General features: G+C 35.2%; 1 protein-coding gene across 4 annotated transcripts in view; it reads right to left on the minus strand.

Moving 5' to 3' along the window:
* LOC143222563 (uncharacterized) overlaps positions 1-23,869 on the minus strand; it is a 93,013-nt gene extending 69,144 nt beyond the window's left edge. For 2 of the 4 annotated variants that reach the window (XM_076449212.1, XM_076449209.1), the window contains exon 1: positions 23,342-23,816. The gene's annotated coding sequence lies outside the window, so the exon portion shown is untranslated. Of the gene's footprint in view, positions 1-15,973; positions 16,126-23,341 lie in introns of those variants that run through there. The other 2 variants (XM_076449210.1, XM_076449211.1) reach the window with 2 other exon arrangements.
* Positions 23,870-25,968: the final 2,099 nt, after the last annotated feature.

Below are 25,968 nucleotides of genomic sequence, written 5' to 3' on the forward strand. Positions count from 1 at the left end.
AAAATCCTTAAATGCAGATATAGATAATGATGCGTGATATATATATATAATTTGACAAACACCAAGCAAAAAAAGCTAACTTAAGAAATTTTTGACGTTATCTTAATGAAACCGCTTTAGTGATAAACTATCTACGCATCAGTACATTAATGTATATGTCAAATAACAGCAATGCTATTGGAACATGCACAATATCTTCAAATACTCGAATGACTACAAACAATAATATTTTATGTTCTTTGTCTTGAAAGCGTATTTAATTATTCTTAGTGTTGGAATCTCTATAATATTTGTAGAAAACCCATGGATTATAGAACTTTGACTACTTTTAAATGCAGTAATATTATTAGGTTGATTCCGATTTATAGTAGCAATATAAACAGAAGGAAAGAAAAACTATCAAACCACACCCACTATACATAATATTACTTGATTCAAAAATCAACTGAAAGTAATGGTTGTCAGGAGTGGTTTATTGTTATTATTATTATTTTTCTTTTGTTATAATACAGTCATGTGAAAAAAGTTAGGACACCCTATGAAAGCCTGTGTATTTTTGTAACATTTTTGGATATATAGATATTTAATCTCAATTTTAACAACACTGAGAGATTATAGAAATATAATTAAATAATTAAAACTGAAGAAAAGACTTTTCAAGATCTTCTGTAAATGTACTTCTACAAAATTGCATATTGTAACTGAGGAAAAAGTTAGGACACCATACCCCCTAATAGCTAGTGTTACCCCATTTGGCTGAAATAACTGCAGTGAGACGCTTCTTGTAGCCATCTACCAGTCTCTGACATCGGTCTGAAGAAAGTTTGCCCCACTCCTCAATGCAGAATTCTGTCAGCTGTGAGATGTTTGAGGGGTTTCTTGCATGTACAGGCCTGGCATGGCCAAGCGCGTAAGGCGTGCGACTCGTAATCCGAGGGTCGCAGGTTTGCGCCCGCGTCGCGCTAAACATGCTCGCCCTCCCAGCCGCGGGGGGTGTATAATGTTACGGTCAATTCCACTATTCGTTGGTAAAAGAGTAGCCCAAGAGTTGGCGGTGGGTGGTGATGACTAGCTGCCTTCCCTCTAGTCTTACACTGCAAAATTAGGGACGGCTAGCACAGATAGCCCTCGAGTAGCTTTGTGCGAAATTCCAAAACAAACAAACAAACAAACTTGCATGTACAACTTGAAACGGTTCAAGTCACCCCACTGCATATCAATGGGATTAAAATCTGGGCTTTGACCCGGCCATTCCAGGACTCTCCATTTCTTAGTTTTCAGCCAGTCCTTGGTGGATTTACTGGTATGTTTTGGGTCATTGTCGTGTTGCAGGGTCCATTTCCGCTTCAGCTTTAATTTTCTTACAGATGGACTCCTATGTTCCTCAAGCACCCTCTGATACGCAGTAGAATGCGTGGTGAATTCTATGACTGTGAGCTGCCCAGGTCCTGCTGCAGCAAAGCAGCCCCAAACCACGACACTTCAACCTCCATGCTTCATAGTTGGTATGAGGTTCTTTACCTGGAATGCTCTATTTGTTTACGGCAAACATGTCCTCTGTTCTGGTGTCCAAATAATTCAAAGTTGGACTCATCTGTCCAAAGAACATTATTCCAGAAGTCCTGGTCTTTGTCTACATTCACTCTGGCAAACTTCAGTCTGGCCTTGATGTTTCTCTTAGAGAGCAAAGGTTTCCTCCTTTGCATACCTCCCATGCAAGTTAAGGTGTTCTAACGTTTTCACATGACTGTAAATATAAAACTATATTAAGAGTTAAGCTCTTATTTACGAATAACGCTGTGTAAAATTAAGGTGTTAGTTATCTGGTTTAAGCAGCTAATTGTCACTTTTAGAGGAAGGACAAAGGGAGTAAAGACAAGCTTCAAGTAGTTGATCTTGTGCCAGCTCACCCGGTTTATGCTTGAACAATAAGGGTCTCTTATTTCGTTAACATCTTTTTTTAATATCAAATAAAAGAGTGGAGGTTGAGAGTTTAATTTTGTAGAATTTTAACACTTGATTTAATTCTACGTTAAAGTTATTTCTAAATATTAAGGGTTACAGCTTTATTACAACTGACTATATACAGCGGAAGGCAGTTGGAGTTAAGATGTTGTGGGTTTAAACATTCAACGTATTCTCCTTAACTGTTTCCCCTTAGTAACTGACAAGTTGTTTTGTCATTGGCGTTTGGATTTTGCCTGACAGGTGGCTGTGAGGTCGTTGTGACGTTACAATCATGTGTGCTTGCCTGGTAACTCAGTCGCCATCTTGACAAAGGGACAAACAATAGCGAAGGGAGAACAGTGGTGACAACGCAATTTACATTAGTCTACAGTTTACACATGCTACTGCCGAAGTTGCTATATAAACGCTTTAGTTTTCATATATTATTATTTTATTGTAAAATTATCAATTGAAATTTCTTATAAAGATGTGGAGAAGTTGTCGGCCGAGACATTAACGAAATATCGAGTGAAGCTGCAATTAACTGGGCTTGATTCCTGTCCCAGCCAGCACCCTGCCGACTCGTGGATCAACGACTTAACAGAATGTCCCAATTTACAGTAACCAGACACGCACAATTACTTTGTGTTAAAAAATTGTACAACATTTCCATGATATTAAATTAGCTAAACACACATACGCACAGTCAGTTTGACTCCCATAGCTTTCCAAATGCTTCCTACGTTTCGAAGTTGACGGCTTTCAGCCACAATACTCCTCTCTTTTTTTTTCAGTGGATTTTTGTGCGAAAACATGCGATAAGAAATAAACTACCAGGTTGACCTAGTTTTAAAACAATTATTGATAACTTTTCTCAAGACTATTCTAGTTAAGGAATAGAATCCCATAAATGTTTGCTTTACGCTTACTATGAATGCGAGCTAAAGGATTGGGTATCCAATAAAAGGAAAGTTCAGGTCTTTTCAACTTGTTATTGGTGTAACTGAGTACTGATCAACTCTTCACTGTAGTTGTAGGTTTGAAGTAACAAAAGTTCTTCACAAACGCAGATAGTCCTTACGAATACGAGTTCAGGCAGCGGGCAAATAAATGTATAGAATTAACGAAATTTCTCCTACGCCGTGCAGTTTATTTGCCCCTTCTCCTTGGTTGCTATGAGGACACTGCACTGAGGGAGGACAAAGTTTCTGGATTTCCGATCTCAAGAGAAACGATTGAATAATTGCAGACGTTCCATCGCTCCATTCTCCAACACTTGGAGCTTATTTATATAAAGATTACTGGCCTTAAAAGGAGGCATGAATTACAAAAGAGCAGCTTACGACATTTCCCATAATGCCTCAAATGAAGAATACTGTGCTCAATCTTGTACTCGCTATTCTATTGCATACACGCCGTTATTCAATTGAAAACATGCCAACAAGTTTTAAAGAGGTGTGCCTTGGGCTGATTACGCTAATCTAAAGGAAGAAATAGTGAAGCTGACGGAAAAACCAAAGGCGAATATAAATAAATAATTTTTTTGATATAAATTCATCTGTTTTTATTCCTGGACTTAAAGCAAGCTGGTATTAATTCAGCATTGTTCTGTGATAAAAGTATCTTACACACTCACAAAAGTTTGAAAACAGTTGACCAGAAACTTTATTAAATGTAAAAAGATGCAGACACTTCGGGAATCAGTCCTTGATTGTCTTGATGGCCTAGAATTGTTTTGTCCTACTCTCTCACTGTCTCTAGACATTAGCAATAGATTTCACTCTGGCCCAAAGATAGGACGTTTGGAATTTTTCCAGGCCAATACAATGATAGCTGATGACTAAGAGAGAGGTGAGCAGATTATGAGAAAACGCTGTCTTTTTAGCCCTCTATATTGTGTTAATGTGTAAATAATTAGAATTTAAAGAAACCTAGAATACACATTAATCATACAGAAAGAAAAATTTATGACGTATTTCTATGCCACATTGAATTTCTGTACATGGGAGGCCTTCCAGAGTCAATTAGATGATCTATGCGGCTAGCATCACCAAGTTCCACGCATGGACGTTCTTATGAGTGTTTTATATATTACGTCTAGTGTTGATGTTATGGTATAGTGCTCATGAAATCCTGTTATAGCTGCACAAATCCTAGTTTGACAGTGCAGCATGTTCACTTATGGGACCCCATTGTTGATGGAATTGAGGAGTACTTAATATTTTCTTTTTGCTCATGGATATTCAAAGTATTGAACATTAAATTAAAGAATGTATAACTGAAAAACGACTCTAAGACTGTTCATCAGTCATTACTTTCTATTATTTCTATACCTCAGTGTCTTATTCTTCATTCATTGTCTTACAAATTTTTAGGGCAGATGTTTCTTTCTTTTATTCAGAAGGTATTAGAGGGGTTTGTTAACTCTTATAAGTCATTCAGGTAGCTGCATTCTTCTTTGAAACAGTTTGACCATACGATAGTTAACTCATGTTGAAATTAAACTCCATCAGGCATTTGTTTATTAAGGTTATTCCTCATGTTACTTAGAATTCTTTAAGAAAAGTATTTGTTCAGAAAGATTTATCTTCCATCCCTGGATTGGATATTCCCACTGGTTTCTCCAGGTAATATGTTTTGGCTGTCTGGCATATTTCCACTCAGAAGTAAAGTAATATGGTTCATCAATGCTCTTGTTTTGATGTTTGCATTGCCATGTTCTCCTGCTACTGTCAAAGCAGGTTACCTGAACTGTAAGGCATGTTCCAATATTCACCTCATATGCTTACAGTGTTTGTAGTTTGGGCATATTAAGACATCTTGCCGTGGTTTTGTTATGTAATCTTTGTGGTGGCAAAAGCCATGATAGCTGCGATTGTTAATTTGACCTACGTTGTGCTAACTGGAGTTGTTTCCATCCCTCTTACTTTTGTTCTTGCCCCAAATGTGTGAAGGAGAAAGAAGTATATCTATTATAGGCCATCAACAACTTTATCCTAAGGCATGGAAGCTGTTATCCCCAATTACAACTCAGGCATATGCTTCCGCACTTTGTTCTAATTCCATAGGCCTCTCTGTTTCTCCCGCAGTCATTTTCTGACAACTTAAAAGTACCTCTGCCCTCTATGGATATATATAACTTTACAAATTTACCTCTGCCCCATTTTCTTTCCTTGCTACAGTATCCAGTTAATGCTTGGACCCCTCTAGCAGTCCTGAAGTACAGGACTGTTATTTAGTCACTCACTCGCTCACTGGATTATTATTCGTCTTACATAAATCTACCCCGTCTATTTAAGATAGGATCTACGGAAATCAACAAACTACTTTCTATGAAACAAGAAATAAAAAGGCTTTCTACCAGCTCTCCTACTATTTTTAAATATAATGTTTACATCCCTCGACATTTATTCCTTACGTAGTGAATGGACATCTATGGAAAAGGTCTTTCTGTACAGTTTACTTCTTTTGGGATACAAATATCTACCAACATTTTTGGTTGAGTGGTATCAGGAGTACTGCAACATACCATTATGGCCTTGTATTCCTGTAAATGGGTAACTCTTGGATAATTCTCCAGGATCATTTGGTTGGTTCTGTGTAGCTAGGATCAACTGAGTGCTAGTATTTAACGTCGCCAATGGGTGTTATGGAGGAGAAAGAAGTATAGTAAGTATATTTGCAACTTTTTAAATGACATTTGCAACATACCATTATGGCCTTGTATTCCTGTAAATGGGTAACTCTTGGATAATTCTCCAGGATCATTTGGTTGGTTCTGTGTAGCTAGGATCAACTGAGTGCTAGTATTTAACGTCGCCAATAGGTGTTATGGAGGAGAAAGAAGTATAGTAAGTATATTTGCAACTTTTTAAATGACATGTTGTTCCAAGTCTGTGTGGAGTTGGCATCCTCACGTTCCTTCACACAGGAACTTAAAATCCCTCTAGGCTGTGTTTTGAATATGTATATTTATCAGTATTAAGACAAATAATATCACTGAACAACTTCTTCCTACTATTGCTAACAGCCTTTGTGTGGACAACATTTAGATTTCCTGTTGGTCATCAAATATAAGTGATTGGCAGCTTCAGGCTGCCCTCACTTTCTTATTGGGGTATATCACAACAAATTGTTAACTTCTATTCATCAAAGACAATTAGCATGCATTTTAGCGAGCAACAACATATGCACCCTGTATTGGAGCTCAACCTAGGTGACACTGTTCTTCCCATGATAGCTGTGGCAAAGTTATTGGAGCTTTTCTTTGGCTATAAGCTGACATTTATTTTGCACACTAAGGAGCTTCATGTCAAATATACATGGTGTTGAATATCATCTATGTCCTCTCTTTCACTACTTGAGGAGTGGATGGATGCTTCATGCTGAAGATCTATTTAGCTCTAAATAGATCAAAGCTGAACTATGGTCAATGGTTCAGCCAGAGATTCTGCCTTATAGATGTTGGGCTATGTACATCATCAAGGGATTTGGCTCTTTTTGAATTTCTCCTAACCAGAATAACTACTTAGTTCTATGAACCTCCATTTCACCTGTTTGCAATTGAAATTATAGTATGCTTGAAAGCTTTGATTCTTACTCCAGCATCCCATCTTGCATTCTATCTTCACGATTCAATAGACTGTGCTTTTTGAAATAATTTTCTATTCCTACCTTTGGCCTTCATTTCCAGTTGCAGTTGAATGAGAAACGTTTATCATTGGATGATGTTGGTGTGTTTGATCTGCCAATTTTTCCATCACTTATTACTATCCCCACTTGGGATCTTTCTTTGAGTCATCTGAGGAAGACTGATACTCCTGATTGGAAATACCATCAGCTCTTTGCCAAACATCTTTTGAGCCATTATTCTGTTCCCTTTTTATGGTTGTTTCGAAATCAGGTGACTCTGTAAGCCCTGTCATGTTGGTTGTGACGTATTGGTCACTTGCAGGATTCCATCTACAGTTTATGTTCACTGCCAAGTTTTATGCCATGTTTCTTGCCTTGTATCACTTAAAAGCTATGCAGTACAATGACTTTACTATTTACTGTTCTCACTTAGTTATCTTAAACATTCAGAAATAACTGACCAAATTTCGTCACACGTTTCCGTCCATTTTTTCTGGATACTTTTCCATGACAGTATCCATGGGAATGAGCTTGATGACACTACAGCTATGTCTGTTCTGACATTTTCACACTTGTGCTCATCCTGTATGTTGACTATTTTCTGTGATCAAGGCATTTTTAAGGGCTATTAGCCTTTTTAACTCTAATTTTTAACTGTTCTTTGGGCGTTTATTTTTAGCTTCTTTAGTTTTAAATGTTTGTTTTTACTTTTTGTAATATTTTACTTTTTACTTTTATACCAGTTGTTTCGCGTATATGGCCCAATTGCTTTAAACAAAAAATGTCAAAGATCCAACTTGATGAAAGCTTGGACTATAGATCTATGGTACATGATTTAGCAAGATAATCTACTTTAACGTTGTTATACCCTGTACATCATAAAGGGTTTTGGCTCTGGACACAAGCGTTTAGCACTTATCCAGCCCAGACGTTGTTCATCAAGTCTTATTAACTTTCACTTCACCTTTGTTTTCAACTGTATTTATGTTTTGCTGCAGAGCTCTGAATTTTAGCCCAGCATCCCACCTGGCATTATCTTCATGCATTGATGGGTTGTTCGCTTTCGAAATATTCTACTTTTTCTACTTTGGCCTTCACTTACATTTGTTGTTAAGTGAGACGGGTTCGAAATTTGGTTATATTACAGAATATGATCACCCATTCCATCATGGCTCACTACCATCCCCACCTATAACCCTTCCTTGAGCCATCTGGAGAAGTAGGATACTTCAGACAGGATATACCATCTCCTACTTTGTTAACATTTGTAAAACCATTTTTCTATTACTATTTTTGTGTATGGTTTAAAATCTAATGTCTTCATAGGCTCTGCCATGGTTTTTGTAATGACTCAAGGATCCTCTACAAATTCTAAGTTCACTGCCATTTTGCTTACTATGAATTATATAGGAGCTAAACTGTACATGAGCCATACCATGTATTTCTACTTGTTTAGCTACTTGTAGTCTGGAATTGCTTACTGTCTACATCAAGTCTACAGTAAATTTAAGGTGAGTGCCATCATAATATACTACAGATAAACTTATGGCAGTTTTTGACCATCTAATTTCCATAGGAATCAAAAGAAAAAGTTGTATTATATCAGTTCTGCATTGGTCACAGTTTCCTTATCACTTTTGCAAGAGACTGATCTGCTGGTGTGTGTAGTGTTTGTGACATTTCAATTATAACTGTCCACATTTTACTTTCTTGCCATTGCTATGATTCTCAGCAGTAGAATTTTTGACATATCTCAATGTTTGACTTTCATATTGGACAGTGTAATTGGTGATAATAACGCTATCCAGATTGTTTAAGTTCCATATCTATCCAATTCCTTAACTTTTTTTTTTCAGCTTTTGTATATGTTGGCCATTTTTCGTTTCTTTTTATATTCTGTACTTTAAATTTATTATAATATTTTTATTGTTTTTAACATGTATATTAGGTGCATATAGCCTAATGCTTTGTGCCATAATTCCACCAACCAACCAAACGTTTTGTAATATTAAGACCTATCATCAGGATACCTCTTCACTCCATTTGGCTTTAGACATAAAATTTGCAACTATGCCAGATAGTCTATCGTTGTTTGGCCATCTTGTTTTCGTAAGGACTAGAAAATGGGAATCTGTCTTGTTCTAGGCTTATTCAGTTTCATTATTCATCCTTTCCTTTGACAAGAGACTGATCTGTCAATATACGGCCTTTGTAACACTCATGTGCTTATTTTAGTTTCGTTAAGACATACTTTATTTCGAAATTTACCTTTAACGTTGGATAGTGTCATTGATGGTGGTGACACTGTTTATATTGACCGTATCTCTAATTCTATCCAATTTTTAACCTTATTTCAAAATCAAATCTGACAAATTTGGACCTATTATTTTATTTTTATTTTTTATCTACATTTTCCTTTTAATTTTTACTTTTTTTCTATTAACATTTTGTTTGGTGCGTATAGCTTTGGTTCTCTGTGCCATTAAAACCAGAACAAATAACCAATATTGTCCTTTAGTGATCTTACGTTAACAGGATTTAGTTACTCCTGTATAGTACTCGAATGACGATCTTGCTTTTAAAGTAGAGACACTTTTACTCATTTATTCATTTTGTTTATTTCATTGACTTTTACTTGTAGGTCATCACAACTTGCAACCAATCAAGTCGTCAAAGGAGTTCATTATTTATTTATATGGCAAGGGACACTAATGATTGTCTCTGTATTATGCCAAACATAAAGCTGCATTACAAGTAATTAGCTTGACTCTGTTGCCTTCTGGTTTTCAACTAAAGAACTCTTCTGTTTATTTATTATAAAAAATTGTGTTGATTTCATCTATTTGAACTTCAACAATTAAATTATCTCAACGAATATTAATTTCACAACTAGAAAATTGTCCTTTAATAGATTTGACCTCATACCGTAAAAGGAGAAGATGGAATAGCTGTAGTGGCATAATTCTAACGCGTCATCTGGTGACAGCTAATCAAAACTAAAATTTCCGTTTGAGATAATTTGAGCTCTTTGCAAGTAATGTGCTATAGTTGTGAATCACAAAATACTTTTCATTCATCTCAAATAAAAGAATGAGAGGTGAGTTTTGATTTAATAAATTAAAGATACATTACTAGAGAAAATAAAATAAAACCTTTAAAACCTGTCTAAAGACGATAACACATATAAACGTATTAAACTTTATATTATTAATGAGCAGTGATGACCACCGTTTGTGAGAATGTGCCTCGTCATATGATGTTAAAGTAATTATGAAAATATCCTAAACTTGCAAAACGTGTTTGATCTTCGAAATAAGTCATTATGCTCTGTGGAAATGACCTGTGGTATTTAGTTTCCCACCGTAAGGTCATTTGTGGTGAATAACTACGATTACCAGGGTAATTTAAAGATCACTTAATCTAAGAGCAGGCAACCAGATAACTGACAGGAAAATTACACTTGACGTACAAGCAAAGTAACTGCAATACTTTTCTCATCTCTTGCTGTCTAATAAACCTATCACAACATTTGAAGTTCAAGAAAAATACACAAACATATTTACACACAAATTTGCAGTCTAGATAAAAAAGTACAGCATTTGGTTTTGAAAATGCATATTGAGGCCAGTCAGTGTTGTCTCTACTATAAACTAAACATCAATAAGGTTGGTGAATAAAGGCTTTCATCGATAGTTTGTAAGTTTTTAAAGTGAGTTGAAATATTAAAATTAAAATTAGATTGTTTGTTTGTTTGTTTGTTTTGGAATTTCGCAAAAAGCTACTCGAGGGCTATCTGTGCTAGCCGTCCCTAATTTAGCAGTGTCAGACTAGAGGGAAGGCAGCTAGTTATCACCACCCACCGCCAACTCTTGGGCTATTCTTTTACCAACGAATTAAAAGTTAGAAAGAATAGCTTCATTGGCAGTAGCATAAACCATTTTTTTTATTTGACCTCGGTTAATTACTATCGATCAACCTGAATTAAATTCATAAAACAATTTATTATGTAAATCAGAAGATATATTAATACAACTCGAAAGTTGAATAGATTGCATTCATAAGGCCATTAGATATCTATCATGTAATTTTTAAACATCAATACTACTTGTTCTGACACTAGTGGTTTTAAAGCAAACTACGATGTTAAAGTCTATTTACCATAATTTAATCACCCTACGTCAAATAACCAAATGTCAAGGCAACTTTTTATTTTATAAGTAATTAATTAAAGTTAGTAAATCGCTCAAGAAACTTGAACAGAAATAACATAAAACAGCATTTGAGCATATTATTACAATTAAAAGGAACACAACGTTAAACTAATTGCACAACGAATAATTTATTAAAAACAGGGCCCAACCGTAAAAGTGTTTCAGTGTTCTATTTGGGCCCGGCATGGCCAAGCGTGTTAAGGCGTGCGACTCGTAATCTGAGGGTCGCGGGTTCGCATCCCCATCGCGCCAAACATGCTCGCCCTTTCAGCCGTGGGGGCGTTAGAATGTGACGGTCAATCCCACTATTCGTTGGTAAAAGAGTAGCCCAAGAGTTGGTGGTGGGTGGTGATGACTAGCTGCCTTCCCTCTAGTCTTACACTGCTAAATTAGGGACGACTAGCACAGATAGCCCTCGAGTAGCTTTGTGCGAAATTCAAAAACAAACAAACAAACAGTGTTCTATTCAAACATTCTCGGAAGTAAAAGTTCGATCCTGATTTGTAAATTATTATAGTAAATTGAATGTTTTAACGCCACCTAAACTTAAACATATTATAGAGTTTATAAAATATGTTCAATACTTGGTTTCTTCCAAGCCTATTTCATTTTATTTTTCTCTTACTCATTTCAGCCCTTTTTTTACTTTCTTACATCAAGTGCTTATCACTTCTTAATCTTCGAGTAGGATGAAAAAAGGATTGATTAATATTCAAACACTCCCACTGTATACCTATTTTAATAATTAATTTCATCGAAATTACTTACAGACTAAGATTGGATTATCCTAAAATTGGACCAACCTCTTTGTTCAGCACATTTTTGTCTTTTCTCATTTATTTTGTTTTTCTTATATTTAATTCAAACGTCAACATTTAGGCTTGATTCAGGTTTATAAATCTATTTCATATAATAGTTTTAATTTTCAAAACAATCTTTTTATTGCAAAACTTCATAATATTTACCAAATAAGTTACTTGCTTGTTTGATTTTTCAGTTTCAAACGCCTGAAAGACTTTGTATTTTCTGTATTTCGCCTTAAGTTTCCGTAAGACTATCATCTACTGTTATTAAATCAAAATCAGTACTCCCTTCCTTTACTCATGTTTTTTCCGAACAACTTAACTCCCAAATTATTTGCAGGTCTACGACTTTGCTCCCTCACAAAATACAAGCCGTACACAAGATTAAAAAATACTGTCAATACTTCAATTAATTTTACTAATTCCTTTTAATATCTATGTATATAAAACAGAAAGTGAGTGATATCACTCGATATTTTGGTCATATCTGTAACATGTTTTAATAACAACAAATATAACGTTACTATAAATATGTATATACATATACATAAATCGCATCACATCGAACATGAAACCAGGAATTTTTAAAAAAGAGGAAGCTATCTCATTTTGAATCCACTAGTTTACAAATGATACATTATAGTTGATAAATATTTACCGTGTATATAAAGTATCCATACTCTTAGACCTTCGCAATACTTTATTTAGTATTCTGCAAAGGTGCAACATACCAAGTCTTTTTTTGTTGTAGGCTGCTTGCTAAGAAAATAAGAATTACAAAGTGGTCTTTTTGAGTGGATTTTCTTTTAAATGCAAGTCTAGCATGTTTATTTTGTCGTATATTTTTGTGCGCATACTCTTAGTACTCAATAGTAAAGGTTTTAAATTGTTGTTTGAACTTAGATATTTCTTAGAATAATGTGAAATTAATGTCACATTTTATAATCAGAAACCTATGGTTCCTTCCAGTTGGCTAATTAACCCTTTTGTGACGGGTCAGGGGTCAAAGACCATATTGCATTTGTTGAGTTGCATTCAAATGTTTATTGAACTACTATTTTATTAATTGATATTAATAAGTTTGGAGTAAAAGTATATGTTATAATTCAAACTTTAATATTATACATGAGTTGATTTTTTTAATTTAAAAGTAAATATTAAAAGAATGCACCTACATGCAGATTTTAGTGAGTCACGTGGTACGTTGAATGCAGCACTGTTTAAAATTAAATTTTTATAATGTAAAAATACTAAGTTTATACTTTCATACAAATTACGAACTCAGATTACTAATATTGACAAGCTAGAATATAAAATAAGAACCTGTTTAAGGTGCTTTTTATTCAAACGTTCGATTAGGGTTCTATTGTGCAATTCCTTGCGAACCCTACTATGAATCATAATTATGTTTTCTAATCGAGATTGCTTTTTATATTGGAATGTTATACAGGGATAGCTTTTAGGGAAAATCTAAAATTAGCCATTTTTGCAATGTCACATGTTTGATCTAATTTATATATTTACTGAACCTGTATGTAAAAGATTTTTTATTTATCTCTTTGTCATTGTTAATTTATCCGATTAACCAATCTCACTATAATTTTGTTAACATATACAGTCAGTGTTTACGATAAATTTTGAATATTTATCATGTTTATAGTTGAATCTCCACATGTAAAGTAGTGATATTAAAAACTGCGTAATTCAACATCTGTAACACCATAGTTAGAAAAGAACCAAAGGAAAAGTGGCAAGCGTTTATCTTCTTGTATGTTTGTAGTCCATTTGTGTAGAACAATTAGTATGATTTTATTTATATGGTTCTTAGAAGTTAGTCCTTGTGTAGTGCGAGACCACCGATATGTAAGATGACGTAACAGAAGAAAATTCTGTTTTCTGTAGTTGAAAGTACAAGTTTGTTTGCCCAGAAAGTCTTTCTTCAGGTAAAAGAAAGATTGTTCGTGAGAAAGTGTCATCATCTAAACAATTATCACGCTCTTCTTTCCTAACTTATCCTTTATCCCTCAATAAACGTGTTTTTGTTGTTTTGTTTTGTTTTTGCAATTTAATTACAAGGCAGAAATACCACAGTTAAAAGCAAAAGTTGTCATGTTTTCATACCTAGAAAGATAATAATTACTTATACGTAGCATTAATAACAACCAACTCGTAATTTTCATAATTTAACACCTATTAGAAAAATGGTATGACAAAATACAGAAAAGAAGAATCGAATTTGTAAATGTTAGTGCAATAATTTATATATTGATATATAGTAGATAAATACATCTATTTTACCTGTCATATACGGTTTGCTATGTAATGAAAGCTTCACCCTCCTGTTTAAATTTACTATTAAAAATTAACTTCAGATCTCATTTACTTTAAATAAACCGTTTTGCGATTTCACACCTGTATCTGGTGGTCATATAACTGTATTTGTCTTTATATTATTTCGTCACAGCACAATGTAAAGCAAAATAACCTATATGGGTCACAATTTTAACATGCTTGTGCTTAGGAAGCACTCACGCTAACGGAAACCTTGCTCCTGGTTGACTCAAAACTATAGAAAGGATTAGTTGGAGTCTGTGTTGACCGTCTGTAATATTTGTTTTTCAGTACTTACTTTCAGCCTTTGATTTTGTAGAGAAAGGTTTATTTTCTATTGTATTTTTTCAACATGTTGAAAAAAAAGTTCCTTATTGCTAATATTGACCAAACAATGTTACATTCGATTTGAATTAAGCTTTTTAAAAAAGCTTTAAGTGGCATTTATTTTTATCATTAATTGTTATCGTCAGTAAGTAAAGCTAAATTGAAAACAATGAATTATATTCTTGAACCTAAGAAACAAATGCCTTCAAATTATTTGGGAAAAACATCTCTTCTATTATATATTTATCTGTTACATTTTATAAAAACCATCATTGAAGTCAAACATGATCTACTTTTATTTTAGTTTTTATGTCCTTACTGTGTTGATGTTTTTCTTTTATGCTGTTAATACGTGCTCCAAACTTTACATTTACAGAAGGTGCGTATTAAAGCGATTTTGGATATAAGAATCAGCGAGTGTCACGTGACAGCCTCATCCGATATGAAGTCACAAAAAAACGACAGTATTATAACACTAACAGTGCTGGATGTTTCGTAGATAATGTGACTAACCGATTTCTGGAAGGGTATATAACAGCCTTTTCCAGCGAGAATATCCATATAGTTTGATAGAGGATTTAGAATTTCCATGACTTGAAAATGTACTTAAAGGCATTGAAAACAAATTTAATTTCTACTAAAATAATTGGTATATGATATTCTTGAATCAGGAATATTCAGAAATATACCTGCAACAAGTTGTACCACCATCTGCAGTAAGGAAACAAATTAACGAACCTTATATAAGGTGAGCATCCCTAAACAGGAATGTTAAAGGCAATAGCTATCCGCGTGAATCAAGCAAGAATACGCGATACAATCAAGAAAATCATTCTATTTCGGTGCGAAAACAAATGAAATATCCGTTGAGCATTCAGGTATCTTAAGCAGAGAATAAAATGGATGCTATTCCAGACGAAACATACCAGTCAAGTCGCTGAGTGCAGTACCTATAGATTTTTGTGCAATCGAACTACTGAAATGTGCGGTAGAAAACCGTCGCCTTCATGCACTAGATAAATTGTGGAAAGCATGCATGGAAGAGGGTTGTGATTTGAGCGTCACAATTTTACAGTGGAGTCTTTAGCAACGATACTACTCTGTGGGGTTTTTGTCAATATGCACAATCTTCTGCTACAACATGACCGAACGTGTTAACATGGACTTGTTACAGCATGGAGAAGGTCAAAATTGTTTTGACATAACGCACTCAAACTCTGTAGTTGTAACTAGGGATCTGTTAATTGTAAACAATCTAACAGTCTAAAGTTAGAAAGCTTCCAAACCAAATTCTGCTCTGATTTACTACAGTACGCTCGTAAATAATGGGCAAAAAATATTACCTATATCTTAAGTAACCAATCACCAACAGACAACAAAAGCAATATTTTTGAATATTAGAGTTTATAGCAATTTCAAAAAGATTATACCCCACTGCTAGAAAACTTTCATATAAAGTGAATTAGCCCACGTAGGCTTTGGCTAGTCTGTTGTTGTTCTTTGGTATGAGCGTCAATAATTACAAATTTATGAATAAAATATAGTTAACGTGTGCAAATCTTGTATTTACGGTGATCAGTGTTCTATTTTCTACACCTAACTAAGGAAATCGAATATGTTCTGAACTTCAGAAGGCGAAAAAATATTAGTAAAAAATGTTAACTACTATTACATTAATACATCATTTCAGTAAAGTCGACATGAAGTAAATATAAAACCTACCGTTTTTCGTTGTTTCGAATACAAGTTATCGAAAGTTCAGTAACAGTTATCCACTTGAGTAACTCATCGACAGAGGAAATAAATGGAACATAATAGGATATGTTTTGCTAGTTTCAACAAATATACAGTGCCACACATACATAGTGTATTACCATTTTAAAAGCCATTCTTTGCATTCCACTACCACTGATACATTTCCTGTTCTCTATTCTCTCCCGCTTATAAATTTTGTTACACCCTAACTAAATATTTCCTGCAGTCAACTCTTCATTCTTTATATCAGCTTATCAGCCTGATACAGAACGAAATTTTGTTATAGCATGTACCTGCTCAGATAAATGAGGTTCCCCAAATGCAAGTTAATAGAGGTAAAGAGAAACGTTAATCTTTTACCAGAGAATCGATTGCTTGAAAGAACTCATAAAAAAATTATAAAGGAAAGGTTATCGTTTTCAGAGACCAACAAATACACAAACTGTGTTCTGAAAAAAAAAATGATAAAATGAAATAGCTTCAAAATAAAACATTTGCAGCTACGAGAAGTAATTTATGAAATTCAAAAGCTAGTGCTTTCACTATTTCTGCTTTATAAAAATTATTTTGGTCGGTGAGTAATTAGAATAAATGCCTGAAGGAGCCCGTAATTAAATTAGAGTTAGAAGCAAACGTAGAACGGTGTCGATGTGTTTAGAACACATTCAGTATATATAGTCTTGTAGTCTTGAAAAAGCTTAACAGAAACAAACCTATCAGTATTTAGTAGATTAAGCTTTTCTATTTTCTAAAAGGTTATCATTCAATAGAGATGTGTGCATCACGGATTTGGGAGTATTGTGAATATTTTGAGCAATGTCACTGTTTTTAGAGGTGCTCATGTTTAAATGTCAGAGCACTGTATATCTTAATTAAAGTTTAACTTTGACAGAATAGCTGTAAGGAACTTACAATTACAATTAACAGTTTACATTAAATCATAATGTAAACGTGTGTGTATGATTACATAATCCAATCGACTGTGGTAACCCCAATCTCAAGGCGGTAATAATACATTTTGGATATCATTATTGTTAAACAAAAAGCTATACAATGGGCTACCTGTGCTCTGACCTCGCAGGTTTCGAAACCTGTCTCTTTTTCTCGTTATAAACTCTCAGGCTTATTTTTGAGCCGCCAGGGAGCAAATAATATCACCAGTATAGTGTAATTTCATCTGGCACATGCCTGGTACCTCAGTCCGCCCCCTTCAAAACATCTACGTTTTCAAGTGTTCAGTCACACTGTGGCCGCTAGGTGGAAGCTAGCCACGTGATCTAATCCTGCATCAAGTTTTAGATTTAGTGCACCTATGAACAAAGTTTAGGAATTAGTAACTTCCGCAATCTTCAGTTTAACCTTCCTGACAAAATAGAATAAAATGCTGCCAATTAAAGGTTCGATACCCGATGCGCTTAACTACAAACAAACTATTAGTAGAGTCATAAGTTAGAGAGATCACTGTTAAAAACCGGTTATTGTGTAACTTTGTGCTAAACAAAATAAAAATAAATGAAGCTGTGTATACAAACGTCCAACTTCTACATGCGCAAGTGCGAGCGTGTGTGTGTTTTTAGCAAAGCCACATCGGGCTATCTTTTGAATCGTGGGCTCAGCGGATAGCTTGATGTGGCTTTGCTATAAGAAAAACACATCTTTTGAATCTACCGAGGGAAATCGAAGAAAATATTAAAATAATTCGTTAGAAATTTAACTTTAATTTTGCTCTTTAAGCCCGTAATAAAAAATAATTATAAAATTATGACGTGTGGCAAGTAGTTTACACAAGCAAAAAATATATGCACGTCTTATTTTTTCTAAAAAAATACCGAAATAAAAAATCGATATCTTATATTCATACTGTTTTTGAAAAATTTAAATTTTTAAAATAATATTTCATGTCGTTACTTTGGCATAACCTCTCCCCGGCCTGGCATGATCAGGTAACTAGAGCGCTCGACTTGTAATCTGAAAAGCGCGGGTTCGAATCCCTATCTCACCAAATATGCTTACCCTTTTAGCTGTGGGGGCATTATAATGTTACAATCAGTCCCACTATTTGTTAGTAAAAGAGTAGCCTAACAGTTGGCGGTAGATGGTGATGACTAGTTGACTTCCCTCTAGGTCATCAATTAGGGACGGTCATCGCAGATAGCCCTCGTATAGCTTTGCGCGAAATTCAAACAAAACAAACTTCAAATAATTTAATATTTGATAACAGAATGAATATTTACAAAAACTGTATTCTTGTAATTCCGTATAATACATTCTCGGCGATGTTTTTTTTTGTGCTTTAGTCAGTTTGTACAAAAATATATATATATAAGCTCAATGATGCTCATTCAGAAACCAGGAATTATCTTGTGTGATGATAAATCATATCCTCACACGTTTTCAACTTGAATTTTTGGTTGGGGAAAATTTCAATTCCGCAATGGTACATACAGTTACTTTTATTGAAATATATACGTTATATATATATATACCTATATATATATAGTATCGTGCATTCAATCAAACAATTAATTGTAATTAGAAGATAAAAGCTTGAAATATTAAACAAATTTCAGTCGTGAAATGCGCGTAAAAATGACAGTGTAAGGCTAATACGTAATATTATTTGTACTTAACGGCTGCCATTAGGCTAAATGTGTTCTTATTATGCATCACAAGTATCAATATAAGGCCTAATATTTACTTTTTTGAGAAAAGCAGTTTTAGGTTTAAGTAATACATTCTAAGCTCCCAAGTCCAAAGCTTAAAGGTATTATTAACTCATATCGAAAATTTACTCATATCACGTCAATACACTGAGCAATGATCCAACTTGCTTATGTTTGATAACACTGGGGAACACTTTTGCAGTAACTTTGAGTTGCATTTGATATTTTAACTGATTCTGAAGGAGTTTTAGGCGCTGATTTCAAATCTGAAATTAGTTTTTCTCTACAAGCTCTAGTTTGTATGCAATTTGAGGTTAATGAAATTGTACAAATGTGAACTTGCGTAAACCATGTATAAGCATTTTCACGTCCATTTTTTGAACAGCCACCTTGATAAGTTCCCTGACAACCTGGGGGCTGTGAGTGACGAACAAGGAGAACGATTCCACCAAGACCTAAAGGTCATGGAAGAACGCTACCAAGGGCGCTGGGACAAAAGTATGATGGCTGACTACTGCTGGAGCATTAAACGAGATTGTCCAGGTGAAGTGTACAAACGCAAATTCCTACTTGAATAAAATACACAAACAAATTGATAAGCTATTCCTATAATTTCCTATAATAACGAAATATTAAAAAATAAATAAAAATGTCAAATTGCATAAAATCTGTAGCTTGCAGACAAAAAACCGACTTCAGATTTGAAATCAACACACTCAAATTGACTATAGAAAAGTCTTTTTTTAAATGCAACAAAATGAGTGTTCCCCAGTGTAATCCATGCGTTGGAATTTAATAATTACCGTTACTTATAAAAAAGTTGCCTACGTTATAGTAAAACGCTTTTGAATATACAAATCACAAGTATTGCGACAATCACACACAGCGGATGTAAAGATGTGTTTGCATTAGAAGTGCATTGTCATATTCTTAACATTCGTTAAAGAGTCATGCCACCTAAAATTTATTGTTCTTTTGTTTTTATTGAGAGACTTTGTATCAACCCTTTCAATAACCATACCTTTACACACTCAAACCATAAAGATGCGTTCACATCTGAACTTATAATTTCCGAAACGTTAATATTCCGAGTAATTAATGGCATTAAAAAATGAAGGAATGTGAATTAAGTTGAGAAATTAAAAGCCACCTAAGAAGAGGCCGGCCTGGCATGGCCAAGCGCGTAAGGCGTACGACTCGTAATCCGAGGGTCGCGGGTTCGCGCCCGCGTCGCGCCAAACATGCTCGCCCTCCCAGCCGTGGGGGCGTTATAATGTGACGGTCAATCCCACTATTCGTTGGTAAAAGAGTAGCCCAAGAGTTGGCGGTGGGTGGTATTGACTAGCTGCCTTCCCTCTAGTCTTACACTACTAAGTCAGGGACGGCTCGGTGCAGTGGGTTAACAACCTACTCACTTAAATACCTGTTGAAGAATCCGCAAGCGATTGCGGCCCCATGTTCCTTGATGAAATCTAACGGTGATAACTAACTAACTAACTAAGAAGAGGCCAGTAATAAATAATAACTCTGCCATGGTAAACAAAGTATGGCTTTCTGTAACAGGTGAGGGTCCATGATCACAAAAGTCAGTGGGAAAAAAACTGTCCACGTGATCCAGACGACAATAACAATATAATCAAAAAGTAGCTCTGTCTTGAACAGCAACACAATTTGTGTGTACACAACTTACCGTAACGTGTCAATTAGACGTGAAACAAAACGACTATGGGAAAATATACCAGTCAAATAGCTTATGAATTTCTTTACTACTGGACTGTTGAAATGGGTGTTGAGAAATAGTCTTTTTATACACTAGTTGAATTATTTAAAGCATGCAAGAAGAAGGGGCGTGCTTTGCGCATGACTGTCTTTCGATGGACCCTTGTTCAATAAAAACTACATGTAAGCTATTGCCAAAATGCACATCATCAGATAGAAAATGACCAGAGTTGGTGACACGGACTATAAATTGTAACGACGTGGCAGAGCTCCAAAATAATTTTAATATAACGTACTCAGCTTCTGGTAGCGTGAATTAAGATGGCGATACTAAAAACCAGTTTTGCGATAAATTAAATGTCGTGGAAAATTTTCCTAAAAAATTGGCCAAAGGTAATTTACTGAATTCAATAGCAAAATCAGTATGTTCACATTCTAATGTAATAACAGTTTCAAAAAATATATACTTAGGTTGAGGATGGTAGTGACATCTAAAATTTGTCACTCAAAACTGAAAGCATCATTGACTACTTCTCGTTGATAACATGATCACGTTCGGGATGGAGATAACGTAGTGGATCAAAGAAGTGGGAACTTTTAGATAAGCTAAGTGCTCAAGTAAAATTTGATTATATGAAATATTATTACATAACAATTACACTACCCTTTAGAATCCCGCAACTACTACCGCTGTTTATTCAGTGTAAAGAAGCTTACATTAATCTGAAATGTCATACGAGCTTCTTCTGCGCATGTGCCTAAATCATACAATGTTAAACAGTTAAAACTTACCTAAGAAAATTCATAATGAAATAGTTGAAAGTTCTTTCACATAGGCATCATTACAAATCGGAAAACTGCTACGAGTGGACAAAAAAAACTTAGATCAAATCGGGGCCACACTTCATTTTATGATTATAAAAGTAGCTTACAAAAGTTGCAAAGCCATTTTGAGTGGTTAACCTGTAGCATTCTCCATTACCTGAACATATTTCTGGACTAATTACGTAATAGACCACAAAGAATAGATAATAAGGCCACAAAAGGAATGGATGCCCTTCGTGCTGCAGCAGACAGGCATGCTGAGAAATGTCACTTGAACATGCTGTACAGAAGCCTTGTGCTTTCAGTGGTTGATTATGCACTGCCTCTGGTGCAACTCAACAACAACCAACTTGGAAGTTGCATCAAATCAACTCCAGTGCCAGTACTCCACATCTTACTGATTCCCAAGTATCAAGGACATGAAAATATCACAAACATAATGTTCGCCAAGGCTTGGCAAAATCCAAGGTATGGATTTTACATCCTTACAAGGAAGTACTCTTTCACTGCTGAACCATCCAACCAACAATGACGTTCTCTACGCCACACAAGACTTAAAGTAGCACCTCGGTCTCATCTGAAGAAGAGGTCGTGGCTTGAAGTTCCTGCACTGGCTTGCAAGAAGATCTGCAATTCATATTCCCTTTCCAACCAACCTCCATGGCTTTGGTCTGCAGAAAAAGAATGGCCGTACCAAACTGCAGTGACTGTCAAGTACAACAGAGATTGTAGAGAGTAGCCTCAAGGTGCAGCGGAAGCGGCATGCCAGGAGATGTTCCAGGAACTTGGCCAGAAGGGAAATATCATCATTGCAACAGACGGCTCGTTCATACCAGAGATCATGAGAAAAGGTTGGTGATTTGCTGTGTGTCTGGATGGCACACCCATAACTAAGAAGTCTGGAACATGCACCCTGTACACAAGTAGCACCAGGATGGAACTTGATGCTGTCAACCAAGCTCTTGGATGGCTTGTCCGAGAATTCCCTGATATCACCACACTAGTTTTGCCACCGACTCCATGGCAGTGTTGTAGAGAATCCAGTATGACTGGCTACCTGATGGGTGGAGAGAGGCTGCACCTTATCTCCATGATAAATCTCCCACATTTGTGTATGTCCCAGGCCATACTGGTGTCAAGTACAATGAGAAGGCTGACCAACTTGCAGCAGCAGCACATCCAACAGACCAGACGTCACTCTTTTTTCAAGATATAACACTTTTGTGCCAGTAATCAACAAGCCAGAGCATCGGAGAGTCTCTCATGCACTCAGAAGAGAGAGGTAGAATTCTCAGCTTCAGGACCTTTTCTGGCATCTCTCCTGACAGCCATAACAAAAGCCCCGACAGATGCCACAAGAATCAGCTGACCACCGGCAACATTAGTAGAAGTACACTCAACCTCCTGTTGAGGTTGAGGAAGGGACAAGGCGGAGAGAATTTGTGACCTGCTGAACACACCCTCCGGGATGCCCATTGGCCAACACAAGTAACCCCAAGAATAGAGAACAGTTAAATAATTATCCTTACGTGTCTAATTATGCTTGTTAACTAGTTGAGTTATACTACCTAAAACACATAAAAACACATACGTATGAAAATTGGATTTTCATTCGCTAACAATTTTCTTAACATCGTATATAACATCTCCAGCAGTTGTATATTCTTTACTTTCATTTCTTGACATTTCATCGTGTTTTTTTATGATCTGTGAATATAGTAGTTAATATTTCTCTGGATGATGATGATGATTAAATAGTACTTGTTTTCTTGGTAGACACGATATATTCTTTATTTTACAAGCATTAACTAAAATACAAAGTTATACAGGAAAAATTATGTAACAGCTATATACAGAGGTTCCAATTTCAATAACTGCTGTTTTCGACAAGCCAAAAGTAATTTGTATTACGTGTTCAGCTAAAACACGAGGCTTATATATACAGTTATTTATTTGCTTAATAACGTATTTACTCTAATGTATTAACATCAGGGATTAAAGTATTTTAATTATTGGCTTAAATAAAATAATTACATGTTGATCTCACAAAGATATAAGATGCATATTCTAAAATATTATTCAATGATATTCTATTGTGTATATATATATATTAATCAGGTGAACTTACCTTCTCTACTTTAAAATCCTCAGAATTTTAAGCAGCCTGCTTCCTTATTGACTCGCAGTGAATATTAAACAGTTTGAGATATTCACGTTATAACCAAATTTGAATAAACATTCTGTAAACTTTGTGATAGATGAAAAATGTTGCAGTTCAAAACTAACGGTTATCCACGTCTTACATGGGTAAGTCTTAACTGGCTTTATGTATTTAAACTTTTTTGATTCTACCTAACAATGAATTTGGTCTACATGCGAGTCCAGTAAAACACAACGGCCGTATCACTTAATAGAAAATCAACTTTTAACTTCTGTCGTTAAAATCCCCCAAACTATCTCCTTTTAAAATATTCCCCTGATGGTAAATAGGAAATAATCTCGCTACAAAGCTTCTACACTACCTTCTGTGTCAGGAGCACGAAAGCTTAAAGGGCCATCCACGTGGTTTTCTGGCCTCAGGATGTCTCTACACGGGTTGTTCTGCCTGTTCGATCAGAGGACACGAATCGGTAGTAGGTATGGGGTTTTGTGCCCGATAAGCCAAGGCCAACAGTTTCGGCGCCGCCTCGAGGGGTTCTAGTGTCGGACGACCTTACGATCAATTCGGCGCCAGTTGTTTATCTTAGCTGGAAAACCTCACCCAACTAAAGTATCTTCCATATTGTGTTGTATTTGGGGGACAGTAACTTTTAGTTGATATCTCCATTTTATGCTATAGTATAATTTTTTTTCAGTTTTCAAAAACATTTGTGTGTTACATGCGAGAAACAACTCTTATTTGGCAAGAACGCCAAAGAGGTAAAACAAAAATGCTAATTAATATCCATTTGGTTTTTCCAGCATAATAATTAACCACAGAAAAAATAATTATCATATCTTGAATAACGATGAAGATTTGGCAAGTAAGAAAGTAACATATGGTTTGGCCTCGAGATTCTGGGGTGTGAAAGTTTTGTACTAGTGTTGGCCATATGGCTCTTTTATAACTGAATTTTGACTTTAAATTTCCGAGAATGACGTTATTAGCACCAAAACATGTTTCCATATTTATGATCTCAGAATAAATTATTCAGATTCTTCACTTAAAATCATTGATTGTTTTGATTATTTTAATCAAATGTTATATAAGTACCTTGTAGGCATTAAACTAAATGTATAACGGTAAATCTGTTACAAAAGTTACTATACAATTGATACTATTTTTAATTACTATAGTTGGTATTTACAGTTGGGACAGGAGAAAATATAGTGAAGATAAATGAAACCGAAGTAATTGTTGTTTGTTTTAGACAAATAGTTAAAACAAAACATTTCTCTAAATAATATTTACTCTGAATTTTTTCCCAGGACAGATTCTGTCTGCACAGTTTACCTCGTCTGGAATCCAAATATCAACCTACGTGTTTGCCGTGAAGGTGAGGAGAGGATTCTAGTAATTGAGTGTTACCAGGAGGCATTGCAACACGTTACTGTGTGACTTGTCGTTCTCAACACGTGCTGCGGACATTACACCTAGTGTTGTGTTCGAATAGCTACAAAATCTTGATGTGACTATGTAGTTGCCACTTTCAAGGCAGGTTAAAGAACTGTAAGGAATTGCTTTTATATTCTTATCCCTCTCAGATTTTTCCAGTGTCAATGGTTCGGACACTCTAAGACATCCTGCGGTTCTTTGACATGTAACATGATACATATGAATGTCAGTTGTAACCACATTGTGTTAACTGTAATGTTTTCCACCCCTCATCCTTTATGCTTTCTTTCCTGCACTAAATGGGTAGAGGAGAAACAGATCCAGCAGATAATGTCTGTTAAAAACCCATCACCCAGTACATATTCTGTATTTTCACTTTACCTACACTGGGGTCTGAACATCTTCCAATTTATTTGTCATGCGTGGCATTCCGAAAAAGTTTATATAGGTGGTACTTCAACAGATCACTTTGGACTTGAATTCCTGTAGATGGTCGCCCATGGACTGACTCACCCAAAGTCAACAAAGTATTAGTATTAGACGTTCTTAGTTCTTAACGGTGTCTCTACAATGCTCGACCTTAGTATCATTTGCGATGGTAACACTGTTCAGATTGGTCGTGTTTTCAGCTTTTTACAGGCCATCGACCTTTTTATTTCTTTTTTAATTTTTAAACTTGTTTCATTCCTCAACTGGGCAAATTTTGGTCAATTTTATTTTGCTACACTTTTAAGTGTTTTACTTTCCTTTTTTTACTAGACTTTTCGACACAGATGGCCTTATTATTTTGCACAATGAAATCCGTAACTTCAATCCAACACTGGCATTGCCACAGCTTTGTCTGATTCTTATGTAGATGATAGACTTATCATCAAAGCATGGCTTCACGTCAGTTGGCAGTCAGTATGGAGTTTCCAGCTTCCTAATAAACATGGTCATGTAAAGTCACATTTGTTGTTTGGCTGTATAAATTTCACAAGAATCAGAGAAAGAAAGGCTTCTTATTCAGACTTTGTATTGGCCAAAGTTTCATTACTCATCGCTTTTAAAAAAGAGATGATTTTTCAATGTGTGACCTTTGTAACAATTGCTACGTGTTACATTGTATAATTTATCCCGGACGAGCTCCCAATTTATGTTAGATATTATGATTTATCTCG

The sequence above is a fragment of the Tachypleus tridentatus genome, chromosome 8 (assembly GCF_004210375.1).
Source record: "Tachypleus tridentatus isolate NWPU-2018 chromosome 8, ASM421037v1, whole genome shotgun sequence".
Lineage (NCBI taxonomy): Eukaryota > Metazoa > Arthropoda > Merostomata > Xiphosura > Limulidae > Tachypleus > Tachypleus tridentatus.